This window comes from Sipha flava, unplaced genomic scaffold (assembly GCF_003268045.1).
Source record: "Sipha flava isolate LNK unplaced genomic scaffold, YSA_version1 0_pilon_pilon, whole genome shotgun sequence".
Lineage (NCBI taxonomy): Eukaryota > Metazoa > Arthropoda > Insecta > Hemiptera > Aphididae > Sipha > Sipha flava.
In genome coordinates this window covers 7,679,303-7,697,383 of record NW_020271713.1, presented here as the reverse complement: position 1 = coordinate 7,697,383, position 18,081 = coordinate 7,679,303, and the positions used below count along the sequence as shown (strand labels likewise).

General features: G+C 25.4%; 1 protein-coding gene across 1 annotated transcript in view; it reads left to right on the top strand.

The window, feature by feature from the left end:
* Nucleotides 1-18,081, top strand: part of LOC112679270 (ALK tyrosine kinase receptor-like) — a 411,089-nt gene that overhangs the window by 324,340 nt on the left and 68,668 nt on the right. The window lies entirely within an intron of this gene.

The window sequence follows — 18,081 nt, the reverse complement described above, 5'->3', positions numbered from 1 at the left end:
TAGTTTCAAGTTTAAAAGATCAAAACAACTATATAATTTGTTCATCCCTGCATCTCATTTGACAGTGGAGTTTTACCTGACTTAGAAGTTTGGCCCTTTTTTTTTAATGCTTGTGGTTTTAAACTATGAATTTTTATGATGCATTTTTTTCTTATTCACTTTCATTTGGGATATCACTGTATTATATAATTTTAGGGAGTGATATAATAATCGATACATAATGAGGCCGTCGAAGTATATTTAACATCTAAATTAAATATAACCTCGAAATTATCTCTTCAACTCATAATGGAACTTAGGTAATACTTCTGCTACTTCAAACAAAATGTTTGTGGCTCCTTATAATTAATTATCCTCATACATTTTATTTCTATTTAAACTTATACTATACTTATAAACTTATATTATATTATTCATTTACGTTAAATTTCCATGTTTCTGGTGCAATGGTTTACTTTGTTTAAGTGTTCTTTGAAAGATTAAGATGAAGGTTCAAATCCGTATCTTATTTATACATCAAGTAATATTTATTTTATTCATAAAAAAAAAACCATTAATCACGCATACTCAACACGCATTGAAGTTTAAAATAAATACTTCCATGCATCGATACAAGTGCTTCTGATTGAAAGTAAAATACTTTCAATTTTTTATACAAGCTTCACTACTACGATTAAACGCCATATTATGTAAATACATAACCTTGAAATTATTCAACGGCTTGAATATCAATTTTATGATAATTTAATTGAAAATCGTTCATTGTACAGTAAAATGATACATCATAACGGTAATAACTGTTGCTAAGCCAATTGATTTATATTGTATTTGTATTCTCTCATTATTTTCTCTATATGAGCATTTTTGTATAATTAATTTCAATTTCATTCATAAATTACGCCAAATAAGAGTATGTATCAGATTTTGATTCTCTGACGTAATACTAATCTGATTTATATTTTTATAAACATTTTTTAGAGTGATTTTTTTTTTTATTTAACATTCAATATTATAAGTATAAATATTATAGATCATTATTTATACGTTTGAGTTTATTTGAATTTTTATAACTTTTATTTTGATCGTGCAATTTATTTTAAAATTCAAACAAATAATATTAAAATATAACTAAAACAACATATGGACAGTTGTATTTTTATTTTATAAGAATAATATAATATGATACTTGAACTGAGATATTATTTGCAACCCTCATTTAAAAAAAAAAAAAAAAAAAAACCAAAAGAAAAAGAAAAAGTATTATGCTTTTATTATTTATATTTTTCGTCGTAAGTTTTCTATATTAAATATGATATGTTTCATTGACATTGATACTCGTGAATTATATAGATATATGATATTATAATAACAGATCAATGTATTTATATTTCTATACGACTTTTAACTTCATAAAAATACCAAATAAAACACTTATAAACCATACGTAGTTCATTCCTCAATTTGCCAATACAATTAATTTCAAGAACCGCAAGAAATATTAATGATGCTTTAGATTAAATATAATTAAACTATTTGACAAGTTTACAATCCGTATTATTACCCGCGCCTGAAACTGATTATTTCTACTCCTATGTATAAATAGATATCGACACAAAATGAAAAACAATAATCTAGTAATTTTTAATATTTATTGAATCTAAATTCGAAATTCAAACATCATAAAGTATTTACGACGATAAAATTACGTACCTAACGTTATATTTAATCCAAGGACAAATAATTTACGATAAAACCTAACCATTTAAACGATTTGTATATTTTTATTAATTTACAATTTATTTTTAGTTTAAAAAGGCCAAAAAAAATCTATGAGTTTATTATAATATTATATATAATTTAATATTTACTCAAAATTGTATCGCCCCAGAATATTAATATTTTATAAAATATAGCAGATAAAAAAATTTAATTATTGATATACCTAAAATTAGTGAATGGTACCTTTACAAATTTACAAATGTAATTTTTTTTCAATTGAATTTATAGCTATTATCAATTTGTATTTAAGTCATATAATTTAGTAAAATTGTCTAATAATTTATAATAAAATATGAAGTAAAATATAAGTCATTTATTTTAAAGAAATCACTCATTATTATGACCGATAAAATTATTTTATACTCTTAAAGTATTACATTTTCATAATTTATCCTATTAAACAAAACAAATTTTGCATACATAATATGAATATAAACTAAAAATTAATGAAATTATATAAACATATGATTATGTATCTTCAGTGTTAGGAAATAAAAAAATCATCTGGATATAGATAACAACACTACATTTTATCTAAGATATAGATAAAAGATAAGAATATTCTATCTACTGATTCTATCTATCTGATATTGTGACAGATAACACCCATACCTATAAAGACTTCAATGATGCAAACTACTCTGGTATATTGCAATTTTTTAACTCATTTAACTGGAGTCTACCTTTTCACAATATTCAATCGACGATGCTGCCTCTATTTTTATTTTATTTTTTTTTTTTTTTTTTTTCCATTTAGTTGTTTGTTCCCACAAAAATTTATAAGTTACCAACATTTCCTCTCTGGACCTCTCACACACTAAAAAATCTTATTTTAAAGAAAAAACGTGCCCATGCAGTTTTTAAGCGGACTAAGTTGCCCTGCGACTACTTTGCTTTTTCTGAGCTTCGTGCGAAATGTAAACATACTTCTAAGATAGAATATCAGTCATAGATATACAGAATACTCGCTCACCTATAACCCCTCTTCCTTTTGGAAGTATACTAAAAATTTAAGTAAGCACAACAAGCTACCCTCTACTTTACGTTGGGATACCACTACGGCTGATAATCCTCGTGACTCTGCCAATTTATTATCTAAGTACTTCTATTCCATGTATAATTCCTCTATTTCTTTTTAATCCTCCTACAAATAATAGATATCCGTATGAACTTATTTCTAACTGCCTCATTACACTTGATGATGTGCAACTCGCACTTAACTCCCTAAAAAATAACAATTCCAATGGCCCTGATGGTGTTTCTGCACGTATATTTTTTAATTGCCATGACTCCATTGTTTACCCTATATTTCTGCTCTTTAGACAATCACTCAATGAAGTCATTTTTCCTGATGTGTGGAAGACCAGCTCTGTTACCTCTGTTTTTAAATCTGGTGATCCCTCACTTGTTTCTAACTACAGGCCTATTTCTATTCTCCCCCCATATTTCAAAACTACTTGAATCCATTGTATACACTAACATCAAAAGAAGTCTTAACCATATTTTAGTGGCTGAACAGCATGGTTTTCATCCTGGGAAATCAACTACCACCTGTACCCTAGCTTTCAAGTCTTATATTCTTGAGAGTTTTGAATCCGATTGCCAAGTTGATGCCGTTTTCACTGACTTTAGTAAAGCTTTCGACTCGGTTAACCATAGCCATCTTATCTCCGAACTAGAATCACTCGGTATAGGGAACCCTTTACTATCATGGCTCCAATCTTATCTTAATCCAAGAATGCGATTTGTGAAAATCCATGGAGTTATCTCTAACTTGTCTATAGCTCCTTCTGGAGTCCCTCAAGGAGGACATCTTAGTCCTCTTCTGTTCATAATGTTTACTAACTTTACTAAATTAACAATTACCTTTCATTCTCCAAAGTCCTTCTATTTGCGGATGACATTGAAATGTATTCTAAAGTTAATTCTATCTCCGACTGCCGTCAACTCCAGTCTGTTCTCGGCTCCTTCTGTCTCTGGACTCAGCGTATAGGCCTTACGCTCAATCTCAATAAGTGCTATAGTATGACATTCCACAGAAAGCGAATACATATTATATTCCCTTATTCCCTCAATGGTTCCTCACTCGAACGTGTTTCTTCTATCAAAGACCTTGGTATCTACCTAACTCCATCTCTTTCTTTCGAACAGCATATTAATATAACAGTTGGTAGAGCCTTAAAAGTCATGGGTTTCATAAAGCGCAACACTAGCCTTTTCACATCCTCCACTTGTCTTCGTTCCCTCTATTTCTCTCTTGTCCGCTCTATTTTGGAATATGGAATTGTTGTATGGCATCCATATTTGGTTAAAGACCAATAACGCTTAGAGCGAGTTCAAAACCGATTTCTCTCATATGCCGCTTTTCTGCTCAAGATTGTTTACCCGCCCCATGACTATTCATCCATTAGATCTTCCTTGAATATCCCTCTTCTTTCCTCTCGCCGTATAGAGGCTTTATCCTTTATCACCTATCTTCTTAATGGCACTGTTGATGCGCCTGACCTTCTTTCCTCTATCTCTTTCCACGTTCCTGTACATTACACTAGAAATCACTCTCTTTACCTTGTCCCTTCTCACCGTTTTAACTACTCTCATAACCATTCTTTACACAGAATACTCCGTCTACTCAATAACTTATAGATCATGATATTTTAAATGTATACATCACTTAAGTTAGTTAATTCTTAGTTGTATTATAATGTCATGTTTTTTTTTTCTTTCTTTCTATTTGTACTAAATATTTAGTTGATTGCTCTGTACACTACTATGTTTCACCTGTCTTTTCTATAAGATTACTTTATCACTATTATTACTATAATCTTTCTGTATATAACTTGTATTGTAAATCTCTTGAATTGCCGATTGGCGTTAAATAAAAAAAAAAAAAAAATTATAGATAATTATAGAAATTAAAATTAAAATAACTAATTTGAAAAAAAATGTATATATCATGTTAAACATGTTAGTGCATGTCTGTATAATATGTTTACCTTTATCTTAATTCATTATGTAATTTTGTGTATCACCAAACATTAACTTCAATACATATTATATAAATAACCAATAAGGGATTAAGGAGTAACAAAGGTATAAGTAAAAATCAGGGATGTCGACCTACTGTAAAGTAGATTTCATGTGAACCAAAAACAAAATACAACTAATTAATAATATTTTTAGAAATAGTTCAGGTTATAATAAAATATAAACATTACTGAGACAATTATATATTAAAGAAATAAAAAATACTTCAAATGAAGTAATATAACTTTTTTTTTAAATGTAAATAAAGGTACAATTGTGTATTTGTGTATACGAAATAATGTTTCATTGTACATCATGTGCATTTTAAAATTGGTTAATAGATAGTTTATAGTCCATTTATTTATATCTATTACAAAAAATTAAACCCAAAATACATTAATAGCATCTAACGTATTTGCTTGTTAGACTTATCAATTATCATTCAACAGCTGATTTATCTTAATTTCTCAATAAATAAATATGAATAATATTATATTATATGAAATTTTGTTTGGTGGATGGCGGTGAATATAACTTGTCCTCTGTTTCTATTATTCATATTTAAATTATAATTTAAAAGTATTTATAAAATTCTGGGAAATAACATCGGTCGCCTAATAATCTAATATAGACTACTTATGTATAGTCTACGTATCTTATGTGTAGAATAATGTATATTCTTTTCAGAATACCATCATATATTTTTAGCCTGGTATGCTATTTTACGTACAAGTTGTGCCTGAGACAATGACAATAAAAATGAAACATTTTCGAACAGATCTAGTTAATTTTCACAAAAAAAATTATCTTGTGAATTTATCTAGATAAGTGAAATTTTTAGCTTAAATAAATACTTAGGTAATTTAAATTTATTTATATAAGATAAGATAAAAGATAAACAAATAATTATCTACATAAATCCTAACACTGTGTATCTTTGATAAAATTATTCTTTATACTACGAAAATAATATTTTCAAAATTGTCAAATTAGTTAATATATTTTATATAAAATTAAATGTTCTATAAAAAATAGGAATCATTTTTTGCTTTTTGTGGCTGATAAATTGGACCTCAACACATTTTCATAAAATGTGTAATATTAGTATCAACATATCAGCTAGATAAATTGACATTATTTCTAAACTTGTAAACTTTAAATATATCATGATATTTACAGGAGTACGAAAATGATTATATGATAGAATATAATATTTTATTTCAATTCTTGAAAATTGATGTAAACTTTAATATTATTATATTTAATAGTTCTTGTTTATTGATTGTTTTATAAAAAAAATATTTTTACTTACTTATGTTATAGAAGTTATTACTAAAATAATTAATTGAAAATGTATCCTAATTTTCCACAGATAAAACAATATATTATATTAGATAGGTCAAATTAAAATAATTAAATAATATAAAATAATAGTAAAGAAACATATGAAAATAATCTTTAAATGAATTGCTGTACGTATATTTATCTACTATTTATGATGCGTAATATAACTTTCCAATTTATTAAATATTTATATTAAACTACATTCAAATGTATTACAAAGTAAATTACGGTTATCTAATATTATAACTTATTCAATTCATGTGTACGTAAACAAATTATTAAGGTTGGCTGAAGGAGTTAGCATTTCTCATAGATATTCCAAAAATTCACAACATTTTATCATCAGAGTTATTAGAAAATCGATCAAACTACATAATTTTAAAAAAATTAAAATAAAGCTTAAACCTATGTATTTATTTGTTAATATGATTTAGTTTTAAAATGATTTCCAAATTTTTATCATGATGATTTCATAACCTAACAAATATTCTCTTCGGCTTTAGAACGTTTTCTCTCGGCAATTTGAATAATATTATTATTTATTTTTTATTTTAGTGTTTTAAAGTACATCATATTATATAGGTATATTTAAAGTGAAAATCCCAGTGGGGTATTTATGGTGGAAGTAAAGGGTGGTTTCCGGATTCTAACTCCATCCCATGGATATAAAAATAAAAAGCCATAGCTAACCGAAATTACGTGGCTAAATGTACGAGAATAATTATTAAAATATTCATAAACTTTTGAAACATGTGACATCTTACAGAAAAAATTACAAATATATCACTGAATGGGTTATTATGTGTATATTATGTAGTTAGGATATACGGCTTAGGCATTCCTCGATATTTTAAAAGTATTTGCTTCATCCCATTTATAATTTCTTATCATCATCTTTAACATGGTTAATGGCTTTCATTCAATAAATAATGAATTAAATAGAAAAAAAAAGTGATTTTCTAAAAATCCGTGATGGCATATTTTCTAAATATTAATTGTATTAAAATCTTTTCAAAAATCAGTTTTGAAATAATATAAATAATATATTATAGAGTATTTATTAAACAAATGAAATGTTATACTTATATTAAGAATTATATAATTTTATCATTCTTGTATTTTAAAAACAAATTTAAAATGTAATGCAATACGTTTTTATTTATTCTTTTTACTTCAATCCCACTAAAACCATTGACAATAACTCTCAGAATCCCATATTGAGACAAATACTACATATTTGTAAAATTGTATTTTTAAACTTACCCTAACATTAAATAAATGGAAAATGTAGTAAACTGGTGTAAATTAAATTAATTACAGTTTAATGTTAAATGTAATAAATATAGTTTTAGATATTTATCACAAATAGATAAATATAAACGAAATAAAAATTATCATAAAGTATACTTAACTTATTAAAAGTTTAAATCAAACAATGGATGATTTAATTTTTGAAAATAATCTTATAATAATCTCATTAAAATCTTATCTAAATCAGTCTTTTAATCTTATTTGTTATTTTTAAATAGTTTTTTTTTTCTTTTTATACTTAACTTATACTAAAAGTAATATAGACAAACAAAATTACAGATATTTAAGTAAATCCCTTTTTCCTTTGTGAAAATTATTGTATGCATGAATCATGTAACACGACAAGCTGATGAATTAATGTGTAAATAATATAAAGACAAATAATAGCTTTAATTCATCTGTACTGCCTACAAAGTAATTATAAACATATTAAAACGAAGCATAAACTTTCTTTAAGGTCAGATACCATTAATTGTAAATGAACACCTTTTTATTTTTAGATAGGTAGTAAGAAAAATTATAACGTAGTGTCTTGGGTGTGTAAAAGTAAAACATAATGTAAAAACAACGTAATTGAATGTCTAGAGCAGCGGTTCCCAAACTTCTTTTTCCGTGGTGCCTTTTTTTTTAGCCCCAATCAAACCACGGTGTCTTGGCTGTGAATAAAATTAAAGACAGAACAAAAAAAAAAAAAATCCATTGATAACCGATTTTATTAATTTTAATAAAATGTAACTTAGTTATAAATTAATGTACTTTTAAACTTAAAAAAATAGGTAAGTCAAAATTATTGTTATTATGATTATAATTTTTATACAAAAATATTATATGGTTAAAATGAGAATATCCAATTATACAATAGAAAATATTACATTATTTGCTATAAAGTTTTTACGAAAACAATAAAGAAAAATCAATTTTATACATTTTGAACTATTTGATATCAACCGTAGACCACGGTGCCCTTAGAAAGTGGTCGTGGTGCCTCTAGGGCACCATGGTATACAGTTTGGGAATCACTGGTCTAGAGACTCAAGTTGAATGCTAATAAAGTAAGTAGAAAAAATACTAAATAAAAAATATATCGGAATTGATCTAATAAAGTATAATTTGTATTTCGTATGGAATGGTATATTTATATATTACAATTAATTACTAATAAACAAATGAAAGAAAACATACTTACCAATGAGTTTTTTTGAAATAAAGAATAATTTGAGCGACAAATCAACGCTTTGATATCGATATAAAATGTTTAAATTACAGTGTCGTAACTAGATTGTAATTTATAATTGCAGTTATATTGTATAAGTTAACAAGTAAATTAAATTTAAATTACATTTTTTTTCTACGATTTTCATATCTTGTCATTTATTTAAAAATAATAAAATAAGACGCAATCAAATAGATTAGGTCTGATATTCTTATTAATAAATAGTTATAATAATTTTTCCATTAATTTATCAACTCAGCAGTCATCAACTTAACACTACAAAAAAATTATTCTATATTTGAGCACTGAACCCCGAGCTCGAAAACGAAAAAGTTAATAATACGAGTATATCATATGAATTACTATATATTCATTACCAGGGTTATTTAAGAATTCGAATTTCAAGTATTAATTATCAATAAATTAAATTGTCAATACAAATTAGTATTTTCTTTATTTTTATCCAGACGAATTTATTTAGATAAATGTATTTTTTTAACTAAAATATTATTTACATAATATGCAATTGTTTATCCAGATTAATTATAATATCACTAAATAGTTACCACGATATAGGTATCTAGTTAAATCCCAACATTAAGTATTGTACAGTAAAAGTAAACATTTCTAGAAGAAATGTTATGAACTTATGAAAAAAATAAAATAAATTCTAGCAATAAGAATTTAAAATTTTAATTTAGTACAGTAAACAACGCGTATTTGAAGTTAAATTTACAATGCATAATGTATATTCTTGTTTCTACTTCCCCTTGAATTAATTTTGAGTTGTGTTTGAAAACTTTAAACGTTTTAACTAAGCATATATTATTATACCGTTAAACTCATAATACTAATGATTCTCTTTTCTTGTTTGTTTTAACATTTATATACGTTATTTTCTTGTAGCATAAAAGTCGCTTTGTCTGAAATCCGTATAAAATATTTCATTCAAACTACAATAACTGAACGAATCGTATTAAATTTATAAAATCCATGTACATATGTTGTGTACTTTTCGTTACTTGAAATGTAGTTCCAAAATATTTACAATATCGTGCAAATATCGATTTTATAGCCATTAAGGATTCTGTACATAACATATTGGCTCAAGTAATTACGTATTGTATATTAATCAATGTATGAATGATATATTGAAATGTGTAAGATTACTCGATTATAAATAAAAGTACAGTATGGTATGTTATCTTGCACATTATTATTCATTACCCGTCAGATGAATAAATCATATTGAAAATCAGTTATTAAGGGCGTAAGACGAATACTTTTAATATAATCATATGCATATATTGTAATTATATATTTGTATTTACTCTTGTCTTTAAATTTATGATATAAAAAATAGACACTTAGCTCAGTAAAAATATTATAATTTTCTATTAATAGACCGGATATAAAATATAAATCAGAATAATTTAAATAATTATCTTTAGTCAGTCTTGATATTTTATTAAATATTTTAAATATCATGTATATCAAAAAATTATACTTATATTTGGATGCTATTTTTCAGTATTGTTCTGTAGTTTCATAAATTGGTGCACATATCATCATAATAAAATAAATGATAAATATAGGGAATGTAATTCATGTGATTAAATATTTCAGTAGAATATAGCAGGTATAATTAATATTAGCTAATAATTGTGATAATACAACATTTTTAGATATATTTTTTTTTTCAATTAGTATTTTTATTTCTAGAATTGAATTAAATTAAACTCGTTTATATAAAATTGTTTATTTAATAAAATTAATCACATCCATTGGTTAATTTTGTGTGACCGATCCTCAGTGTATTAATTACCGTCTCATATTTTCTAGATATATTAATTTTCCTACTCAAAAAATGTTTTTCTCGCTTTGCTCTAAAACTACTTCTATTATATTAATTTATAATTTATATTAGTATTTAACTTAAATGTACATTTTATTCCCTTAGCTTTATTTAGGAACTTGATGTGGCGTGATGGTTGGCCATTGATACTAATGTGTGCAGAGGTCAAACATTGTTCGGTGTCGCTAACACCCGGATGGGTGACCCGGTTTTCTAGCGACAAATCCTTACCCCACTTATACACATGTTCCTCAACCAATAAATCTTTGTTGCTTATATGATGATAAAAATATTAGGTAACACTTTTAACAATATTATAAATACGTGGTTAAGCAAGAGCGTTCTACAAACAACCGGTACAGAATTTCTTGACAAAGTACTAAATAACATTCCGAGAAACAGTTACGAGACATTCGAAATTTGGTGGTCATGGTTATCAAAAATTTTTTTGCAAAATATTGTGCAAATAAATAGATGCACATGTCAGAAAAACAATGCGCTACGTACCTTAAAATACCATGAAAAACTACTTGTAACAATAAGTAAATAGTTTATATATTTAAATATTTTATTTTTTGTTGATAAAATATAATAAAATTAGTAATACAGTATAATAGGCACCATAATTATTCAGTTTACACATGATAATTCTATTGCTTTTCTTATTTTTTTTTTTTTTTTTTTTTTTTTTGTACAAGTATTTAAACAATAAAGCCGACCCGTTGCAAAGAGCCTAAGAGTTTTTTCGCAAAAAGATTAATTTTCCATATGAACTACGAAATGTATTAATATATTAATTAGACATTAAATATAGCTTTTAACCACATATACAATTATACTGTGATTTTTCTGAAGCTTTTAAGTTTTAGACAGTAATTGTATATTTATTGTACCAGAATAAACGTATTTTATGTTAGGTTAGATTATGAATCATCTATAATTACAAAAGTATGTACAAGGTTTTATTTGAATATCGATATTACTCAAAATCCAATCCTATAAATTGCATTTTAAATTATTTTATAATTTTAAACAATTTATACATAAAAATTATAAAATTCTATGATATCCATCGTTAAAAATGTTCATATGAAATTAATTTTAACTGCACTTACTGAGTTAATTGAACTATTGAAATTGTATTCGTAAAAGGAACTAATTTGTTTCATAGTAAAATATCTATTCACTATCGGAATTATATGTTCATGGTATATTTTACAAAAATAATCAGATTTTAATGAATTTTTCATTTTTTTTTTTTTTTTTTTGTACATATTCTCATTTCAGTCACGATTTACGGGTTTTAATTTTAATTAAAAATCTTCCTTTGAAATGCATAAAACGTTATGTTTACTAATGGTGCTCAAATTCTAAACTTGACCACAATTTTATAATTAAACATTATTCTGTTTTTGATTTTAATGATTCTTAAATATCCAAATTTGTATACATCTACCATAAATACTAGATTTAAGAATTTAAATACAAATCAATTTATTGGTTTTTATTATTTTATTGTATAGCATATGATTATTATACTTATGAACCCAAACTAAAGATATAATATATTTATATTTGGTCACTTTCTATATTTCACCTTTTTTTTTCTACAAGAAAAAAAAACTTTACCAAAGTGCTACTCAACTGTTTTTTACAAAATGCATTTGTTATTCTGACTCATATGCTTTGAAATCAATTGCTCCAAATTCATTAACGAATTGATAATCAAATAGAATTACTACAATTTAAAAATTTAATTTTTTGAATTTGTATAAACTTAAATATTGTTGGGAGCAAATTAATAAAGTTAAAATATTAAATCTAAATCGATGCGAAGACACTATGAAGACATTTTCGGTATAAAAATAGTATTATGTGATTTCTTGACATTTTGCAATATTAATCGCAATATATATAATTATATTCGTCGATATTTTTAATATGCTGGTATAATTTTTTTAAATAATTTTAGTTTCTACACATTTAATTTACGTATAAAACTATATTTTATCGTTTAAATTATTAACTTATAATTCAAACAATGTTACTCTACCGAGTTTACGCTTTGACTGGACGCTAAAAAATATAGTACATACCAATTATTATCTTTATTTTTACCTTCCATCGTAAGTAATGTGAACATGTTATAGGTTTTATCAAATATAATTTAAATGCCGTGCGCAGAATATATCAAAGACCATATTAATTCATTGATCTTTGTATTACGTGCATATCGTAGAAGTTTAAATTTATTCTTTCATTATAAAAAATATTACGATGAAATCGATTTCAAGTTAAAAGAAAAATAAGTTATACAAAATTATTATTTTTTATAGCAACATATTATGAATATAATAATTCGTCTTGTATAATGAACATAATAATATATTATATTATAAAACTCTAATAAAATTGAATGTAATTTTGTCAACAGGTTCCATTAGAATTTACCTACTTAGGAATTAAATATTCTGAACTAGTTAAGTAATCTATGAAAGACGAGTAAAATTCGAAAATTATCATAAACATTTTATTTTCTGCTTGTTTTACGACCATTTTAATCAAAATAATAATATTGAATTTAAACCTAATTATTTTGTTTTGTGTTTGGTATTCATTATAATTACCTAGTTAAAATAGTATCTAGTTTAAATCTAGCAAAATGGTGACATTTCCTTAGTTACAATCACGGATTCAAAGAGTCAAAAATAACTTTAATAAGATATTTTACTCAATTCTCACGAAATTACATCCAACTCGGTTTTACAATCACCTATTAACAATAACATAATAAATAAATAACGTTACAGTGATAAAGCTCTTTCAATAGATAATTAATGAATTGATTTCATGTATTTCAGTTTTGCGTTTTGTAAATATTTTAAACACTCGAATAAATTTACTTTAAATGACTATATATTTTCAAAAAGGTGTTTTTTTTTTTTTTTGGAGATTTTAGTTACAGGTATGATAGTTAAGCAACTAAAAAATTTAATTTGCATAAATAAACATAATAAATCTGATGATTATTATACTAGTAGGTATTACAGACAAATCCTTAGAACATGTGTCAGATGAGGCACTAAAAACATAAAAATATTTATATTATATTTCTATCTTTAAATTACAACATGAAAATATTAGTACATTTTCCCTACTGTTGGTATGTTTCAAAAAATAAAACTATAGATTCGTTAGAAACGTAGAAAATATACTAAACATAACAAAACGCATTATAGAAGCATTATTAGTTTATCCATTTTTTCTTCGAAATATTCATGTGAGTCACTATTTTTAGAAATTAATTTTATAAAAACTGATTTAAGAAACTAACTAGATGATGAATGTAGTGCCGCATGGACATTATTAAAAGTTACTAATTATAAACCAAATATCAATGAATTAGCATAAAAAAAATCAATGAAATAAATCACATTAGCAGGGCTCGAATGTTTTAGCAAATGCATATTTTTATGTTTCATCATAGAACATCCAAAGTAAGATACAAATATGTTTCTCACTATTCGGGTATCATACACAAAATTTAATTTTGATATTTTTTGAATATTTACGAGTTTTATTGCTATTTTGTTAATTTAAGGTTTATAGTGTTTTTTTCGGGTATATTTTCACACAATGTAGAAAACAATCACATTTTGTTGATAATAATTGTATTTACTTGGTTATGTTTTTAAAAAATATTTTAATTATTGGAAATAAAATAGACCTCATAAAATATTATTTTATGTTTTCATCGACAGTTTGATGTATTAATAGTTAGTGACGTCATTGTTATTCCCTTATTATATCATTGCATTAGATTATGAAACATTTTAATAATCTAGGATAATTTCCAAAGTAAATATATAAAATAAATTAATAATAGGTAGAAGTACATTTTTACAAATATATTTAAGTAATTTAACATTTTTGTTAAAAGTTTATAATTCAATCAGTCCAGACTATGTCTAATGAGCCCTACAAATTATAAAATTACATTTTTTTTCAAGTTAAATGCCAATTTTTTGATTTTTCGTGTTATTTATAGCGCATATTTTAGAGTTTTTGAATGCATATTTAAGAGCTAATAAGTAACATTTTTAATGCTACAACTTCCGATCCCTGCACATTAGAATGATAAATAATTATCGAAGCAATATAACTTTTTTTTTTTTTTTATTAATACTTTAATAATAAATTTCTTCTTATAATATATAATATAAACATATAAAAATATATCTTTTTATAATATTTTATGGCCTGCTCAAAGAAGAATAAAATGAGATAATTCTTAGCATGTAGTGTCAAAATAATATGATACTCCTGTTATATTGTATTTGTAACTGTCGGTGAAATTAAAATAAATTATCCATCAGTGCTTAAACAAATAAAGTTGTATAACGGACATCAAATATGTATATTATAGTTGGTAGGTAAATAAATTATAACGTTTATGAATGTAAAAATTACTCCTTTCTTTAATGCATATGTAATCGATTTTATCTTTTATGTTCTTTTCCGTATAAAATAGATCAATATTATTTAATAACCAAATAAATTAACGCATTATCTTTCCTTATTATTTTTTGTATATATTCACTAATTATGATTTAATATTCTTATTTGTACAACATTCCGTATATTTTCATTTAATTATTTTTAATCATTACCTATAATATGTTTTATAATATTGTGTATATTCGTATTATAATTGTCGAACTATCATAGTTTTACTAAAAGTTCTAAAAAAAAAATAAATAAAAAAAAAAAATAAAAATATTATACTGTATATATTATGTAAAAACAATTTCTGGATTTTACATTAATCCGCCCCTAAAGGGATCAAAAGATGTAACGACTGACTTTTTCATGTAAACATGTATAATTATAATAATAATAAGCAGTGTTCAGGACTTGAAGCACTTCAAAACACGATAATAAAGTTTAAATTTGTATTGAAAATCGTTCGTGTGTGTGTATTAAAAAATATAAATAACGAAAATATCGTATCTAACATTAAGAATAGTTAAAAAAAATGATAGATAGAAATTAACAATTTTAAAATTGTATACTAAATTTAAATCAAATTGTACATGTGTTATAAATTACCAGATAAAATACGCGTCTAAAGTTGCTCAAATTTTCGTAATAATAAAAATAAGTTGTTCCGACTATCGTAGGTGTGATCTATAACGATATGATTCTTTAAATATGTCAATAAAGCTTACGAGTTATGACTCAAGACTTCTTGACAGTTTTATCGTTTATTTAAATTCATGGTTTAATATTTGAGAATATTTTATGTTTGTTTAACAAGAAAAACAAATATAGAAAAACTTGGAAATTGTTCAATTACATGAATAACATTGATTTTGTGTTACGTACCATCATGTATGTCTTGTAAAATATGTAATGTTTAAAGAACCAAGTAAACTTATAACAATTTTTGTCAGTTCATTGATTACCATTGAATACCATTTTGGTATTCGATTAGAAAAATAGAACTGTTATATTACAATGACTAGTACTAAACGAAAATTACGTATAGCTATAAGCTGCAAGTGTTTCGTTATATACATATATAAGCCGTCAATATTACTACTTCTATTGGTTTTACAAAGATGTACTACAAAGCTGTATTATCAGTCATCACCTAACAAACAATATGGTTTACAGATTTTGATACGGCCTCAGGTGGCTAGAGGTTCCTCGGTGGGGTAGCCGGTCAAATTAACATATTAAAGATTAGTCGGCAGTTGAACAAAACCAGAAATGTATTTGCGAAATTGTAATTACTCAAATAACAAATAAACAAGGTTAAAACGAGGTGAATGCCGAGTGTGTTGTGCTTCGGTGACGGTGGTGAAAACAAAAAAGGTCAAACTTCCACGACGGTCACGAACAAAAGGTTGGTGACTTGATACCGATCGGTCGGTATGTTGTCACCGGTTCCGATAACTTTTCCCATCTCTGCCCGGTTTTCCGAGGTAGGTGGGTAGTATCGGAGACGGTGTAGTCGTTGCCCGGGTTGTGGCTGGGTAGAGAGCGAGTGCGGCTCCGTGACAGTGGTGTACTTAATGTACCGACACTACAGCGGGACCGCGTCAATTTTACAGTCATAAGTTATGTTGAAATAATCGTTCTGATTTCTATAAATTATTAATACTTGAATAGTATGGATAGACTTGTAAGTTATTTGTACTTGTACTGTGGGTACCATAAAACATAATAATCATTCGATAATATTTTTCGTATGGACGGAAATTGTTTGATTTCCACACTTGGGCGAAACTATGTGTATTAAGAAATTATGCCGGTAACTGTTTAAACCGCTTGCAGTCGAATGTTCTTTCGTCGAAGTCATCATATAATTCAATTTAATAATAGGTTAAATTGACTCATATCAATTCTAGTCTGCTAAAATCACATTGCCGGCCGGAACTTCAATATGATGCATCCTTTAAGGTCTACCACGAATTTAATATCAACTCAATCAAACTATTGATATTCCATAAATTGAAATATTACATTTTCAATTATATTCTACGTTTAATATACTCATCAACACTGATATCTGGTATCGTTCATTTGTTTATGAAATTTATATACTAATAATTTTGTATATTTTTTAAATGATTGTCTTCTTCAATTGAATTTAAGGATATAATAATAGGCATTATGATAAAATATTATAATTGCAGTTTTTATCAAACCGACTGGTATCTAATTTCATAATTTTTAAATATTTCGGATGCAGTGGCGTATTTGATGGGGGGGGGGGGGAGGGGGGGGAATCCGCCCCCCCCCCCCGAGAATTTTTAGACCAAGAAAATTTTTATGTAAGTAATGGGTATTTTATTAAGAAACAAAAATTATGATTTATTTTATAGTATTACTACATTAGAAAACGTTTCAAATTTTACATTAATTTAAATAACGCAAAACGTTAAATTTTTCATAACGTTTTAACTGTCAATAATGGTAAATGAAAATTTTTTTAAAGGTTTAATTTGTACAACGTTTAAAAGCTTAAATTGAATAACGTTTAAATTATTTATAGTTGTAATCGCTCAATTGCTTATAATGTTTATATGTCCCATAACGATAAATAATATATATTATTTTGATTGAAGACCATACTTAGTGAAAAATTAGATACAACATAAGCGAAACTTTCAAAACAAATATAGGTGTTAAAAAAGAACTACACAAAAGACCATTTCAAGTGGATCCGGCATTAGATTAAAAAAAAAAAAAAAAAATACAAATATTAAGGATTCACCTGATATAAATACTACCAACAATTTTACTTGTAAATGTTGAGCCTGAATAAAAAAAAAATTTAAGTCCCCCCCCCCCCCCTAGAAGTAAGTCTAAATACGCCCCTGTTCGGATGATATTTTAAATTAATTAAAATTGTTTTATAAAATATAACTTGTAGAAATATCTTAAATTGTAAAATAAAACGTAATTAAAATAAATAGCAAGAAATTGGACTCTGATAAATATGATGGTATTCATTTTATCTTGCAATGTAACATTATATAGAAGCTTT